Genomic DNA, 17,339 nt, shown 5'->3' with positions numbered 1-17,339 from the left:
ATATTGAAGATTTATTAATTAGACGGGTCAGCCTCATATGAAAAAATTGAGCGGGTATGTATATGTATTATAAAGCAGAGGACGAATTTAAGTTATATAATATATCTAAATATTATTTATTTAAATATTAAATTAAAGATGAAACTATACTAATAATAAAAAATTATAGTTTTAATAAAACGTTATTAAATTAATGTTATTAAGGATAGTAGTAGTAGTATATTAAATTAATTTTATCAAATTAACGTAATTAAAATGTTATTAAATTAACGTTATTAAAACGTTATTAAGTTAACGAGGAGCGGACCTACGTGGTTGCCATGGGGTTCACCCGAACCTCCTCGGTAAAAAAATTACATTGTATATATATAAGATAGAAAATGTATATTTATGTACGTATATTAATGTTGAACCACATGAAATAAGGCACTTAGATAGCCCAGTGGTGTTATTTGCTCTTCTTGGGCGCTTCCTTCAGCCTACTGTGCGGTTCGATCCCTGCTAGCGGCTGTTTTTTTTTTTTTTAATTAAGAAAAAGCTAGGTGTTGCTGCTATAGAAATAAATAAAATAATAATAATAATTTTTTTAAATTAAAAAAAAGTTTGATGCTGCTACTATAGAAATAAATAAAATAATAATAATAATAATAATAATAATAATAATAATAATAATAATAATAATAATAATAATAATAATAACGACGTCGTTTTAAAACAAAAAGCAAAACTTTGACAGTGCACAAATATGACCTTTAACTATTTAAAACTGTACAAATATGACATCTCTCAAAGTCAGCCCTTTTAACGACGTGGCACCGTGTGATTGGATTACCTTCCACATAGGCGCGAATGAGACTCACGCACGGGGTTGCAATTTGTTCAGGTTTTGAATAGTTAAAGGTCCTATTTGTGCACTATCAAAATTTAAGGTCAAAGTTATAATTTGGTGTCAAGTTTAGAATCATTTTTATGTATTAACTCGTTATTAAATGCCTGTTATAACATGGACATGATGACAAACTCCATCGTGAAAGCGGGTTGATTTAATTCTTAATGAAATTAGCAATTATTTGGACTTACAGAAACGCAATGTCTAGTTCACTCATATGAATATTGAAATGTTGCTTCAATAAGACGTATAGGATCGATCTTATAAATATTAGTGAAGTCGAGATTAGTGGATCAAATCTTCGGATACCATCAACTTCGTTGAACTTAAAAGTGTTTACACTAATAAAAAGTTAAAATATATTTAAGATATTTGAGAAAATTGAAGGAAAATTGTCATTTAAGTCTTGAATGAATGATTGATGACATTGACCAATTTAGGGTCAAACATAATTAGGAAAATTGATTAATATTTTCAAAGCTTTCTAATTTTTTCAAAAATACAAATCAACCTATAACCCACTCCTCTCCAAATCAACCGTCTCTCTCCTCTCTCCTCTCTCTCTATCTCGATTGTGTCTCTCAAGCTTTTCCCAACCAACAGTTCTGCAAATTTCTCCCTTCAATCTCGGGCGACTTCAACCTCCTGTCTACAAATAATTGGGCTTCGAGTTCCTTTTGTACTTTCAATGGTCAATCAACGTCACAACATTGTTCTCCGGTGACAATAACTTCGAGTTCTTCATTGTCCTTGTTCTTCTTTCACAGGTAAAAAATTAGACTTTTAGTTATTAAAAAAAAAAAAGAAACTTGTACCAACTTCTCTTCTAGTATTGGTTAACAATTTCAATATTTGCTGCTTAAATTTGAAATGGGGATCGAAGAAAAACCTAATTTCTAGTATTCCGTCTCTTCTCTTTCTAGAGTGAAATATGATTTTTTGTTGTTCTTGTAGTTCTTGTTGTCGAACTGTTGATTCGATTTGTTGGTTTCTATTGAGTTTTTTGAAGTTTGATTTTCGTTGTTTGTGTTTGTACAAATAAAACAACAATTTTGGTATTTTTTTATCACTGTTGATGTTCTTGGTGTTTGTGTTGTGTTGATGTTGTTGGGTTGATTTGTTGTTGTTCTTGGTAAACATGGTGTATTTGAAATTAACTGTTGATATTCTTGTTGTTCTATTGAGCAAAATTTAGCTATTATTTTTTTTCTACAACAACTGAACTATTTGATGCAACAGATGAACAATCTGATGCAACAGATGACCCATATGATGCAAAAAATAAACAATCTGTTGTTTGAAATCCTATCAACTATTTCAACAGGACGCCATATCTAAGACTTTGGTTTCTCCCAACAGGTAATTCATATGTTGCGACAGATGAGGCTTCTGTTGAAAGAAATCTAAACAATATTGACAATTGATATGTTGCACAGACCAGTTATCTGTTTCAATAGATGAGTGATCTGTTGAAAGAAATTATAATAATATAGAAATGGTTTTTATTGTTTACAACAGATTACTTTTCTGTTGCAACAGGTTAATTTCTCCCAACAGATAATTCATCAGTTGCGACAGATGACGCTTCTGTTAGAAGAAATCTAAACAATATTGACAGTTGATTTGTTGCACAGACCAGGAATCTGTTTCAACAAATGAGTAATCTATTGGAAGAAATCTCAATAGTATAAAAGCTATTTTTATTGTTTACAATAGATTAATCTTCCGTTGCAACAGGTTAGTTATATGTTGTAACAGATAACACACCTGTTGCAATATATGTGTGATCTATTAGAACTATTATTTTATTGTGTTGTACATGTTAGATTTACCATTATTCTTTTTTTTAACGATGCTTTAATCAATTATAATCTTTTTTATTTTCCTGTTATTTTTTATAATATGGCTCCCCAAAAGAAAAGAAACTGAATAAGTCTGAGTAAAACAGCTGGGCTACATCAACTATTCTATAAGCTTGCTTTACAAGCGTTATCTCAATCAGAAGCAGAAGATAGTGAACATGGGGATGAGGAATGTTTCAAAGGAGATGATCCAAATGCTAATAGCCCTTCCACTAAAGAGTTGGTCAAAACCTTCAATATTGATAGTTATCTTGTGAGAATGTAGTGCGATGGTGCCACAGATTTAACTGGTGATTTCGTGGTTAAGTCAATCATGAAAAATCTTTTGACGCATTTAAAAAATATTTTGAGACCACAAATTGGATGCTTATTTCAGGGACAGTTGCATTGGGCAATATCTTGATTTGTCGGAGGACAATATATGATCTTCTCAAGCGTAGGTTTATGTATGAAAATAAAGATAAGATGGATGAGCTGTGGATAAATTATTGTCGCATGCCTGTTTGGTTTGGTTGGAAGGAGTTTTCCATAGTTACTGGATTAAAATGTTACCCTCTTCTCATCCCATACCTATGCTAACCCTAAGAAAAACATCCTGCACACCCAAAAAAGGCAAAGGCAAGTCAAGTGATAATGATAAGTTGGTGTCCCTTGATGGTCCAAGCTTCAAAAACAAAAATCTGATAGAAGCACTGAAAAGTAAAAGACTTTCAAAGAAGCACAAACAATCATTGTGCTTGGTTTGGTTTGTACATAATATTCTTTGGGCGAGAGATGTTAACAACAACATATCACTTGGTTTAATAAATCTCTGTGAGGATCTTGAGGCATTTAACAACTATATTAGGGTTATGAAAGCTTCAAAATGACTGTCAAATATTTATTGACTCCGTTAATGGCAAAGACAATCAACTTATATGGCTTTCCATGGGCTTTCGTGGTAAATATTTTCTTTATTATGATTCATTTATTTTTTATTCAATACCGATTTTGATTTATTGGTGTTATTTTATAGGTTTGGGCATTTGAAGTCATTTCTTATTTGAGACAACAAGTGAACTACCAGGAAGAAGTTTCATTTTCAAGAATCCTAAGATGGTTGTCGGCCAAAACTAATAAAAATGTAAAATTTATTAATATCTTCAAGCCCTCGAAGGAAGCGGTAAGTTTAATTCTAATTAAATTTTTATTTTAATTAATAATTCTTAAAAATCATTTAATCATCATTCTAATATATGTACTGATTTATTTTAGATTATGCATCCGTGGCTTGTTCCGATCAATCGAGAGTTGAAGATGTCATTTTTTCTTACTTTACCGTCTGTGCAATCTCTATCAGACCCTAAGGTCATTGATAGAATTAAAAAGGAACTGTTTGGAGCAACAACCATCACAAGAAAAACAATAATTTTAGAGGTGGGATTGTTGTTACTGATGGTGTTAGTGATGATGAAGTTGTTGGTGGTGGTAGTGGTGCTGCTGTTGGGGCTAATGATGCTCCTATTGTAGTTTTTGAAACAATAAACCATTATGATTATGATATTTTACAGATTTTGCCCCTCCTAGCAAATGTTCTATATGCAAATGTCAAGATTGCAAGGGGAAACTTGATGGAGTGATTAATGTTATTAATGCATTAACTGCTTCTATAAAGGAATTGACATATAAGAGGGGTGTCATTCCATCAAAGAGGTCCATATCCATACATTCCATCAAAGATTAAGGCGGCTAAAAAGAGAAGGAAAGAAATTTTTAAGGCATCATGAAGCATCGAAAAAAGCAAAATTGCAACTCCTCTGTCTTTGTCTTACACTTTTGATCAATATACAAGGGCCACTGGAGAGCAACACCAGCTGAAGAAGGTGAACATGTATCATCTGTTCCAACAAATAAGCAGGCTACAAATCTATTTCAACAGATGACACATCTGCTAAAAATTATCAAACAGATATATGCATCTGTTACAACAGTTGACTAACATGTTGCATCAGATACATTATCTGTTGCAATATATGTCTCGTCTATTTTAGAAATCAAATAGGTCTTCCTATTATTTTAATTTGTACTGACAAATGACCTATCTGCTGCAACAGATAGGGAATCTGTTGGGACAAATTAAATTAAGACTTCCTATTGTTTTAGTTTGTCCAAATGGATGGGTCATCTATTGGAAATTATCATTTGGGTCTTCCTCCTATTTTAATTTGTCCTAATAGATGATTCATCTATTGCAACAAATAGGTCATCTATTGGTATAACTTAAAATAGGAGGAAGACTTATTTGATTTGCTAAAACAGATGAGTTATTCTTTTTTATTTTTTTTTGTATCTCTGTGATTAGCATTGACAACTTTGGATTTCAAGGTAGATGTCATAATAGAAGCTACTGCTAAACAACATAATATCACAGTTGATAATTCATCAATTGCTTCTAAAGACGAAGATACACGACGACCAAAGCCGAATTCCATAGCACCGGGTGAAGAACAACTTGTTCATATTGAGTAGATCTTTACAACATGAGTCCATCAAATTAATAACCTCTCCTTAGGAATTGTTGGCACCAAAACTTAAATTGTTGATTTATTTGTTGAGATCTGTATCCATAATAATTTTTTTACATTTAATTTATTTGCTGATTTATTTCACGTAATTTCTAAAGGTTTCGATTTATTTTGTCTATGTTATCCTTAGATTTGAACTTATTAATTGAAATGGAATACTAGATTCGAATATTGCAACAGATAATATATCTATTGCAACAGACGACATATCTGTTGGAAATTATCAAACGGATTTAGACATATGTTGCAACATGTAGGTCATTTGTTTGAAATTATCAAACAGTCTTCCCACTGTTGTAACAGCTAGACTTAGATATAAACATCTGCATAATGCAACAGCTGACCAACCTATTACAACAGATAAACTATATGTCAGAAAAAATAGACTATCTGTTACAACAATTAGACAATCTGTTGCATTATAAAAAATTTAATTTTTATCAAATATAAAAAATTGTCATGGTGTTTGTATTTCTACATCTTCGTTTTTATACATAGGCTCCAAGCATTTAGTTAGTACCCCAAAAGCCCGTGCCTCTTGCATATTTGCCATAGTGTTGTCACACAGAAAGGTCGTTGGCTCGGTCATTTTTACGTTGGTCATCAAACACTCGATGTGTGTAAGCGCGTACGACCCGCATACGACACTAGTTTTATTTTTTGGTAGGATATCCTTGTTTCGACCTTCAAATTCCCATCTTTCATTCAACACTTTGACTGATAAATGATCCATCAGTTTACTCTGACCCAACAAGTTGGGGAATAACTCCAACAGTGGATGCATGTGGGTGAAAAAAATGGCCTCGTCGAACATAGGTAAATTGCAGTCATAAACTTTCATCTTTCCCTCCTGGAGTAGTATCTCAAGAGCCAGAAAATGTTTTATCTCCATGTTCATGACTGCAAGAATCCTTTTTGCTTTGGTCCAGTCCTTGCCATGTGGATATGACCTCTTTCCTGTAACATATTTAATCATATCTTCATCTCATTCAGACGTAAAAACTAACAAATTAAATCTCGGGCCACCGGGAGTTGACGCTTGCACAATGAGATTATCGTACATATTCTTGAAATTATTATATAAGTTGAGGTCCATTATCCTATCGACAACATCATAAGTATCCGGGTACGCTAATTGCCCGCCCCTCATGAGGCAGAGAATTTCATCAATATACTGTGTTATAAGAAGATAATTTTTAAATAGGTTAGTAATTTTTAAAAAGAAAAATAAAGTGAAAAGATGCAATGTATTGACCATCTGCTGCACTGGGTTCTTTCAATCTGTTAACAAATTATCCATCTAATGCAACTTATGCAACAGATGAGTAATCTGTTGCAACAGAACCACCGCCAGCTGCACCAGAATACCCAGCTGTTGCAAAAGATAACACATCTGTTGCTTAGCTTCTTCTACATAGAGAAGATTAGAAGGCTAGGTTAGAAAAATTAAACTTACCGTGTCCATGTACCACAGGCTCATATCTGTCATCTTCTTGAAGTCTTGGGGGAAAAGGTATTCATGGTGTAGGATTTTGCGCGTTGCCTGGAATTTATGGTCCTTCTTAGAACAGCCTTTTGTTTGGCGTCAAGTTTCGCATATATGTCTACCTTCTTCAATGATCCCTGAACCTCAACAGGTTTCGAAAGAAGAGGAGTTGTAATTTTTTTGGTTTCATAGCTGACAGTATATGGGTAATTGCTCTCTTCTTCTTCTTAACCTCCACCGTAAGAGTGTAGAGCTCCCTCACCTTCTTGGATGATATGACACCCCTCTTGAATTTAATTCCTCGACAGCTTCAGCGATAGCATCTATTTTCTTAAAGAGTTTATCTTGTCTGTCCTGGCACTCTTTGAATTAGCAATAAGAACATAAGGGTGAAGTGGGACCACCATAAGGAAGAGAGGGACCGGTGTTAGGGGTGATTTCAAACATATTTATTTTTCTTGAGCATCAACATGATCATCTTCACAACTGGAAGTAGCATCAACATCAACACCAGCATGGCTGCCACCAACATCAACAACTCTACCAGCAACAGCCCCAGAAGCGGCACCCGAATCTGTTGCGGTAGGTTGGTCATGAAGATCCTCAACACTAGGCCCTTGCCTAACTGTTCTTCTTATGGCTTTTGCTCCAGCCAATTCCTTCATTATTAACTCCACCATTGGGTCTGCTATTGTATCAATAAGACCTAGAGTAATAAAAGAAGTCATCTCCAACTCTTGTTGAGTCGATACGATCCATGGACGCACAACCTAAAAGAAAGGTAGATACATTTAAATCAAATAATAATTTGTAGTCACTTGGGCAATATGTCAACACAGACAACTTATGCAACATATGATCTTTATGGTGCAACAGATGAATCATATATGGCAAAAAATTAACCATCTGTTGCATCAGATTACCCATCTGTTGCATAAGTTGCAGTGGATAGGTAATCTGTTAAAGTCAGGTTCAGAGAACCAAAACAACAAATGGGTATTCTGTTGCAAAAAAATGACTCATCTATTGCAATATATTACCAATCTGTTGCACCAGACGGGGAATCTGTTAAGATAAATTTGTACTAGATTACCAATCTGTTACAACAGATGAATCATTTGTTTCAATATCTTTCTTTAAGTTAAATTATTTTACTTGAAAAAAGACTTACTGCATCATCTGGAGTGTTAAAGATATCAACCTCCTTAATTCTCGTGTTGCTGTTTGCAACTAACAACCTAAGGATCCTTGGATGAGAAACCTCACCCGGACAATCCTTGACCTACTTTTGGAGGGGAGGAATGACTTTAAATGCCCAAGCCTAAAAAGTATAAACAGAAAGAAAACTAAAAAAAGTTATAATAATTATTCAATAAGCTAATGCAAGAGTATACGAATAGTAATTATATTTACCATAAAAGCCCAACGAAAGTCGTACAAGGTGATCGTTCTTGGGGATAGGTTTGTCAGTAAATATTTAACAATCAACTTGTAGCTGTCATATCCCCAAGGATAATTGTTGAATTTCTCAGGATCCTCGGCAAGCTCCAACATATCATCTTCTATGACTTTGTAGACATATCTTGCCAATATAACGAAATGAACAAACCAAACTAAGCGTAATTGCTCCTTGTGCTTATTTGGTATGGCTTTATCCTTGAGATCTTGCAATAGCTTTGTGGCTCTATAGCCACGCCCAATAATGTCCAACAGTCCATCTATTTTTCCTTGTGTTTGTTGGTTTTGGTGGGTGGTTGATTGTTCAATGCCTTGCCTTTATTTGATGGTGGTGGTTTGGTTGTCCTTCTTGTCTTGGACTTTTTGCGGGGTCTGGCCTTGATGAAAGGTTCTTTTGGACGATCGCATCTCAAGCCTGTCACTATGGCAAACTCTTTCATGTCAAAGTAAATCTGCATGCCACAGTATTTGAATCAGATTTCATTCATCTTTTGGCCCTCCTCCTTCGAATTTTTATCACCCCTACGTACTTGATTCTGCGCTTATGAAGACCATATACCATGCTTATTTGGAAACGAGCATTGTTGTCCTCAGGTAGCTCAAGAAAGTGTCCAAAGCAGATCTTCTTAAAAAGTTTGTCTATTTTTCCTCCTTCATTGTTTCCCTAAAATCATCAAAAGACTTCCCCAACTGAGATTTAAGTATTAAATCACCAGTTAAATTTGCAGGGTCATCTATTGGCATCTCAACTTGAAACTTATAAATACTAATAGTTTTGGCGTGATCATGTTGGGATTTCGTTCTTAATTCACATCCCATTGATGATGCATTATCATCATTTTGATCATCATCCTCTTTATCACTTTCTACTTCCTCTTCTTCTTTTTTATCTTCTTCTTCTTCCTCCTCACTTTTATTTTCCACCAGCCTTACATACCCTTGTCCAACTCTCTCAACATCATTTTCATAACTTTCCTCAGCTTTATTCTTTCCTGGCTGAGATTATTCAGGAAGTTCCTCCGAATCCATCTACACTCTGGCCTTTTTTGTTAGGTGGTCAGAAGTTGATTCACTTTCAGTTTCTTTTCTTTTGGGAGACATTTTTTAACTACAAATAACAGAAAAATAAAAAATACATTATATTTGACATTTGCATAATTTGAAAAAAAAAGGTAAGACAAATTTCAATAATTTTTTATACGCTACATTACAAAAAAAAAATTCCAACAGATAACCAATCAGATGGAAATGATGAATCATTTATTATGACAGATGCATAAGATGTTGCAACAGATGATCTTTCAGATGGATGAGATCAAAATAGTCTTGCTACTGGTTTGTCTTATGCTAACAGCTGAAACATTTGTTGCAACAGATGGGTATCTGTTTGAAGACCTATGTTAATATCTCTTAATAGATGCTCCACCTGTTATAACAGATGGACCAACAAAACCACCACCAACACCACCAATGCCACCGATACCAACACCACTATCAAGACCACCACCACCACCACCACCACGGAGACCACCAATATCAGGACCATCACCACCAATACTACGACCACCACCAACATCACCACCAATACCACTACCACTATCACCACCAATACCACCACCACCACCACCAATACCAACACCTACACCAATACCACCACAAACACCATCAAACAATACCACGTCAGTCAACGGAATACTGGGATAAAAACTAGGGTTTTCTTGAGTTCTTTCTACTATTTTATCATCAAAACTCAAAATTGTTAATTCATTCTCGAAGATAATACAACTAAAAGTCTTTGTTTTTATCATTAACTAAAAAGCCCTAAATTTTAGAAAAAAGAACAAATATAGAACTTTTCTCGAACTCTATTACCTGAAAAGACAGAGAAAACGATGGATACAACCAAAAATAAAGTCAAAAATAACAATAATGTGGTCGAAAATGAGAAAAAAATCGATCTGGTGTGAAGGGTTGAGCAATATGTTGAGTAGTAGTTGTTTTTATTATTGAGAGAGAAAGAAAAGAGCAAGAACTAGAGATTTGAAATAATCAAGCATTTTTGCCGCAAATGGATAATTTATATGGGTTGATTTGTATTTTAAAAAAAAATAACAAGTTTAAAAATATTAATTTGGTCTGAAATGATCCTAATTAATTTTTTAAAACAGATAAATTTTAACCATTTCATCATTATAAATTGTATTAAGTTCAATTGGAACATGATGAATTTAATACTAGATTAATAATAAGCTAAATCAATTTAGGTATCTCAAACAATAATTTAATATGAATCATTTCAACTTAGATTGATCAGTTGACGACTCGGGTCAGGAGGAACGCAATATCAACATCATGTAATTTCAGCAACTCAATTGAAACTGTAGTTGACCCTATGAACTCATCCATAATTCTAGATAAATCAATTTATGTGTCTCAAACAATGAGTTAATATGAATCGTTTCAACTCAGATTGATCGGTTGATGACTCGAGTCAGGAGGAATGTAATACCAACATCATACAATTGCAGCGACTCAATTAAAGCTGTAGTTGACCCTGTGAAATCATCCATAATTCTAGATAGATTTATTTAGGTGTCTCAAATAATAATTTAATATGAATTGTTTTAACTCGGATTGAACGATTATGGCTCAGGTTAGGAGGAACACAATACCAACATCATGCAACTACAATGACTCAATTAAAACTGTAGTTGACCCTGTGAACTCATCCATAATTCTAGCTAAATAAATTTAGGTGTCCCAAACAATGAGTTAATATGAATCGTTTCAACTCAGATTGATCGATGGACGGCTCGAGTCAGGAGGAATGCAATACCAATATTATGCAACTACAATGACTAAATTGAAACTGTAGTTGACCGTGTGAACTCATCCATAATTCTAGCTAAATCAATTGAAATTATAGTTGAACCTATGAACTCATCCATAATTCTTGCTAAATCAATTGAAATTATAGTTGAACCTATGAACTCAATTGAAATTGTATTAAAACAGATGTTCAACCGATTGCAACATATGACTTATCTGTTGTAAATTATAAAATAGACGTTACCGTCTGTTGTGGCATATGACTGAGCTATTTGACATTGTCAAACAAATATTGACATCTGTTGCAATAGACTACTTACCTATTTTAAGTTCTTTTTTAATTTTAAAGCAATTTTGTGTCCGAAATAAAAAAGATAAAATACCAAGGCGGTAAAAAATATTTCTTGGATAACTCAAAAGTAACCCCCTTGTGTTGTCTTATCTTGTATTTTCAATGTCATCGTCTCATGCCCCTCTAATGAATATTTAAACCCATCTCTAGAATTATCTCTTTTTCAACTATAAATTAATTCATCTCTCTTTTTGCTCTTTCTCTTCTCTTTTGGTTAATCACAACTGTCTCTTTTTTTTTCTCAATTTTCTCTCGTTTTTCACATGAGGATACTTTCGGATCTCAATTGATCTATATCTTTTCTTGAGTAAAATTGGTGTTTTGATCCCTTTGCATTTTACATTCCAGGTATGGTTACTATTGCTCTTTCCTTCTTGTCTTCTTCTTTGCATGTTAGTTAAATTAGTTATTTACATTTGTTGTTTTTATTTATTTACCCATTATTCAAATCTTATTTATTGAGAAAATTGAAGAAAAGGTGACTTTTAAGTCTCGAATGAACGAGCCGTTGTTTTTATTAAATATGTAAAAAAGTCATTTGTTGGAAGAACTTAAAAAGTCTTGTTGGCGGTATTCTTTTTTTACTTATTTTGTTTGTTTCTTCGTTGTTGATACTGGTGTTATTAGAACATGTGGTGTTGGTGTTGTTGATGGTGTTGGAACATATGGTGTTTATGTTGTTGATAGTGTTGGAACATATGGTGTTGTTTCTTTATTGTTGATGCTATTGTTGGTGTTGGTGGTGTTGCAACATGTAACGCCCCAAAAATGGGTCCCATAGCGTCACACTGTGCTTAAGGCTACAAGTAGCCCCAAGCTAACCCTTTGAGCCTGCTACTTCACATAATAACTTGCTTAGAGATGAAATAGACAAATTACGGACACTGTTATATCAAATCATAAGAAATACTGTGAAAATACTTTGTCCGAACAACCATAAAACTGGAAATCTCGACATACTAACAATCTGACAACTAGTCTGACAAAGACTCTACTACTCAAGAACTAGAGAGCCATTGGGACAGGTCCCCAACTGACTCATACTCAACTAAAAAGAAATGAACAACTACTAGATAAACTAAATATCTGAAGATAATCGGTCCTCGAACCATGAGGACTCACCACTGTAGAGATGTAGATAAAGGCATTCGGGGATCACTGACGAGGCTGGGACGGACCACCTGAACCTATATTATGAGACAATGTAGCACACAGACGTATATGTGGATCAATACTTTGGAAATGTACTGAGCATGTGGGGTTGTATGCAAATAAATAATTAGTATCACAAGTTTTAATAGAAAACATGCATGCTATAATAGATGACTCACATAGCTTGAATAAAATTCTCATAAGTTGTGGTTAGGAAATAGATAATAGAAATCACGTCAGTTTTATTCTGGATCTGTATTCTTTCTTTGTTCTCAACTTGTAAATTAGATGAAATCTTAAAATATCAGCTTTCAAGACATAAGCTATAATCTCATGAAAGCAAGAAACTTCTTGGGAACTTCATAATCATGACACTTGAAAACTTTAGGAATCATAGGGTCATAGCCTTCAAAATTAATATACCTTCAAACTTACACTTTTAGCTTAAGGATAGTAAAACTTCTTTCAAACTCAAGAACTTGATACTTAAGGAACTTTCAGACTTGAGATGCTAGAAAACTTAAGAGACTTTGGGACACTTGGGACTCGGGATTATATAACTTTGGGAGTTTCTTCTAACCGACATAAACCATGTGAGCTACATGGAGTCCTACATCTTGCCCACATTGGGGAGAGCTATTTGTAGACACGTGATTTTGACCCTCCCGAGTTTAATATATATATATTTTTCGATATTAAATATTTATATTTGGTTTAATATTATTTAATTCTTATTATATCTTAATAATTTTTTAGTTAAAAAATAAAGTTAATTTTAAGATTTTTTGTTTTATTTTATTCTAATTTTTTTTAAAAAATAATAATAAATAAATAATACAATTTTTTTAAAAAATATTTTCATTTTAAATTTTAAACAAATAAGTTAGTAGTTTTAGTACTATCTTAATTATATTTATTTTAACTATTTTTAAACTTTTATTGTATTTTCTTAAATATAAAAATTAATTAGTTATTATTATTGTTATTTTATTTATTTATTTATTATTTATATTTTTTATTATCATTGTCTTCTTTAAAAAAGGAAAAAGAGAAAAAGATTTAAAATTTGAAAATTCTATCTTATCCTAAACTACCCCAACCACTCTCACTTTTCCCTTCAACTCTCTCAACTTCCCACCCTATACCCTATATAACACACACACAGACAACAACAACAACAAAAAAAGGGAGGATAACAAAAAATACACATTGTCAAAAATCAAAAAGAAAAAAACCAAAAAAAAAAACATTAGCATACACACACACGAGAAAGAAGAAAAAAAACAAAGAAAAACCAAAGAAAAACTAATTGAAAAAAGCTAAGGAATAAAACATACTGGAGATTGGGAAGACAAACAACAATTAAAAAGGAACGGATGAGAGTTAGAAAAACAAAAGAAAAAAAAAGAGACTTCTTTGGTTTTGGAGATTAAGTTCGGTTCCTGTCGAGTTTCCGATGACATCATTCATGCTTCTCCTTTAACTAGTCCATTGTACAGGTTTTTATTTAATTTCACTGTATTTATATTTATCAATTTCATTGTGAATTGAAGTATGGTTGCAATCGTTCAACCGTTTCATGCATTATTTAGTATACAAAATTATATGAATTTGTAATCATGAATTCTATATTTAGTTATTCGAATATTTTATATGATCGTTATAAATATAGTTTCATGACATGGTTTGATCAATTTTTCTCAAGTGTTGATGTTCTTTATTTGATTATTAAATTTTGGAGTAGTTTACTATATATCATCTTAAATTGTTTGTTCTCTGTTATGCGACCAAGAATTCTTTTGTTATGTAAAGGAAATATAAAATTGAAAATAGAAAATACATGTAAAAAATGAAAATCACTGGTATATATCATTGTTCATTTGTTTCCTCAGTACATTAACATTATCCACACCATAAACTGCAAGGAAAAATAAAGACAACTAAAATGAAAAAAAAAATTATTAGGTAATTTTTATTTTCTAGTCTCTTTCACTCAAACTTATCATTCGGATTTTCTATCTAACGATATAAAGATACTCTACTTTATATATATATATGTGTGTGTGTGTGTGTGTGTGTGTGTGAAATTTAATTTTCTTTTAGTTGTGATTTCTTCTAATGTGAAGTTAATTATAATGTTCAGATGTTGCATGCCTTATTTCATTTTTATTTGTTTGATGATTGAGTATATTATTTGTAGTTAACATATGATTGATCGAGGGATTTGATATTAGCCAAAACGTTTATAGCTTAGGATATAAATTTAAGGCCAGAGTAATTTCATATTAATTAACTAAGGTGAGAATGAGCGAGATGGACTATGGCTTTATTCAAGATCCGTCATAATAAAGAAAAGAGACAAAAAAAAAAGAGAATATAAATAGATAAAATAAAATTGTCTTGAGTTTACATGAGATGAAATAAATGCCTTTTAATGCTAGATAAGCTTTAGGAACGTTTGATATATTTGTCTCGATTAAGAATGCGGTGTATGCATCTTTCTAAGACCTTTAAAAATAATTCGAGGATGCAATATTGCACTTCGGCAAAGTTCGTCTTAAAATTAATTTTCACCAGTTTAATACAAGAGTTTTAAATAACTTTAGTATAATAAAATGAGTGATTTTAGGGCCTACTAACATAATCTGTCAAAATAATTTAAGTTAAGATAAGTCAATAAAAGTGACCATGCTAGAACCACGGGACTCAAGGGGTGCCTCACACCTTTCCCTCGATTAACAGAATTCTTTACCCAGTCTTCTATTTTTGCAGACCAATAAAGAGTCATTTCCTTTTTATTAGGGATTCAAAAAGGTGACATGAAACACCATAACTCGATTCCAAGTGGCAACTCTGTAAATAAATTAATTCCTATTCAAAATCATCACTTTAATTGGAAAACCCTTCGACTCGAACCCTGCGGACAAAAAAGGGATGTGACATCTCTGGCGACTCTGCTGGGGATAACCAGAATTTGAGCTTTTTATATTGACTTATACTTGCTTTAATTATTGTTGATATTGTGTTTGTTGGCCTTATGTGCTACTTGTCACTTATTTACCGCTTTGATATTGATTGAACCGTATTATATACTGTCTTCTCTTACGCAACCCCTCTGAGTATCTGAAATAGGATAGAAGGAATGCAACGCATGCATCCTACTTTCTTTTTGAGATAGCCAAAGTGTCAAGGAACCTGGTGAAGAATTATAGTCACACATGTTAGGCGGGGTTCAGATTGACAATGAAGGCGGTGTTGCCCTGCTACCAACCAAGTTGTCCCTCCCTAGCTGGAGTGTACGCTCGGGTAAGCCAGTCTCGACACCTATCCCTCTTAGTCTTAAACTTAGAAGAACTGAAAACTCAGAATCTGGTTATTCCTATTAGGTGCCGTTTTATTTGCATCATATGTATTTGACTTATCGGGACTCAGCACAGGGGCCAGGTCTGTCTAGGACAGGTGACCTACTTTATAAAGACCAACATGTGCATCCTGCATGCTCTTTGACATTTATTTGGAAGGTTGTTTGTTTGTTGATCAGGTTTAGGCAACTTTAAAATGCAAGAGATTAAATTATCTTCACATTAGTGAATCATTTTTAAAAAAAGAAAAGAAAAAAATTATTTTTAAAAGAAAGAAAAAAGTTTAGTAACATAGTTTTACGGTCTTCATGAACTACGAGGTGATTCTTAATCTTAATTGAGATACGTAGGAAGCCCTTTTTTGGGGTACGACCCTATCTTTTAAAAAATTATTCATAGATTTATTGGGAAATGTTTTGAAAATATGATTACCTTCACAATTATTTTTCTTATTCTCAAGTTCAATTTATATATATATATATCTTAATATCCCAGACTCTTTAGAGATCATGAGGCTAAGTTTTACATAAAATAAAAAATATATATAAATTTTAATAGCCTTGAATCTTTAGGGAAAATGAGGCTAAGTTTTTACAAAAAATATAAATCTTAATAGCCCTGAACCTTTAAGGATCTTGAGGTTAAATTTTGTACGACATAATTTTCAACAACTACGCATACCTGATTCTCATTTTATTGAGATACGTAGGCAGTCCTCAATGGATTCGGTGATCTTTTAAAAAATGGTTGTCTTTCCTTTTAAACTAAAAAAAAAGGAAGTTGTTTTCAAAAATGAAAAAATATATTATTTAATAAATAAATAAATTTCTCATTATTTAAAAAAAAGGGTATATTTCTTTGTATCTCCAATTTTCAAGAACTACGCACACCTGATTCTCATTTTTATTGAGATACGTAGGCAGTCCTTCGTGGATCGGTGATTTTAAAGAAAAAATATATTTGTGTTTCCTTCTAAATAAATAAAAAAAGAGAGTTTTTTTATCTATATATAAAATAAATTGATTTATTTTCGAAAATAAAATATGTTTTAGCATTATTAATGAATTCAAAAACAAAAAATATTTCTCATTTCTCAAATTAAAAGAAAAATCTGTTTCTTCATATCTCCAGTTTTGAGAACTACGCACACCTGATTCTCATCTTAGTGAGATGCGTAGGCATCCCTTCTGGGGTTCGATGATCTTTTTAAAAAAGAAGATAAAATAAAAAGAGTTTTTGAAAAAATATTGCATTCCGATGCCTTTGTTATTTCTTAAACAGTTAATTTAAGGTGGTTGGTTGGTGGTATTTTCGCTGATCCTTCATATTACACCAAATTCAGGAAAAGGATTCATGTCCATCAAGAGTATAGAAAGTGAAATCAT

The sequence above is a fragment of the Capsicum annuum genome, chromosome 6, assembly GCF_002878395.1.
Source record: "Capsicum annuum cultivar UCD-10X-F1 chromosome 6, UCD10Xv1.1, whole genome shotgun sequence".
Lineage (NCBI taxonomy): Eukaryota > Viridiplantae > Streptophyta > Magnoliopsida > Solanales > Solanaceae > Capsicum > Capsicum annuum.
This window is presented reverse-complemented; position numbering follows the sequence as displayed.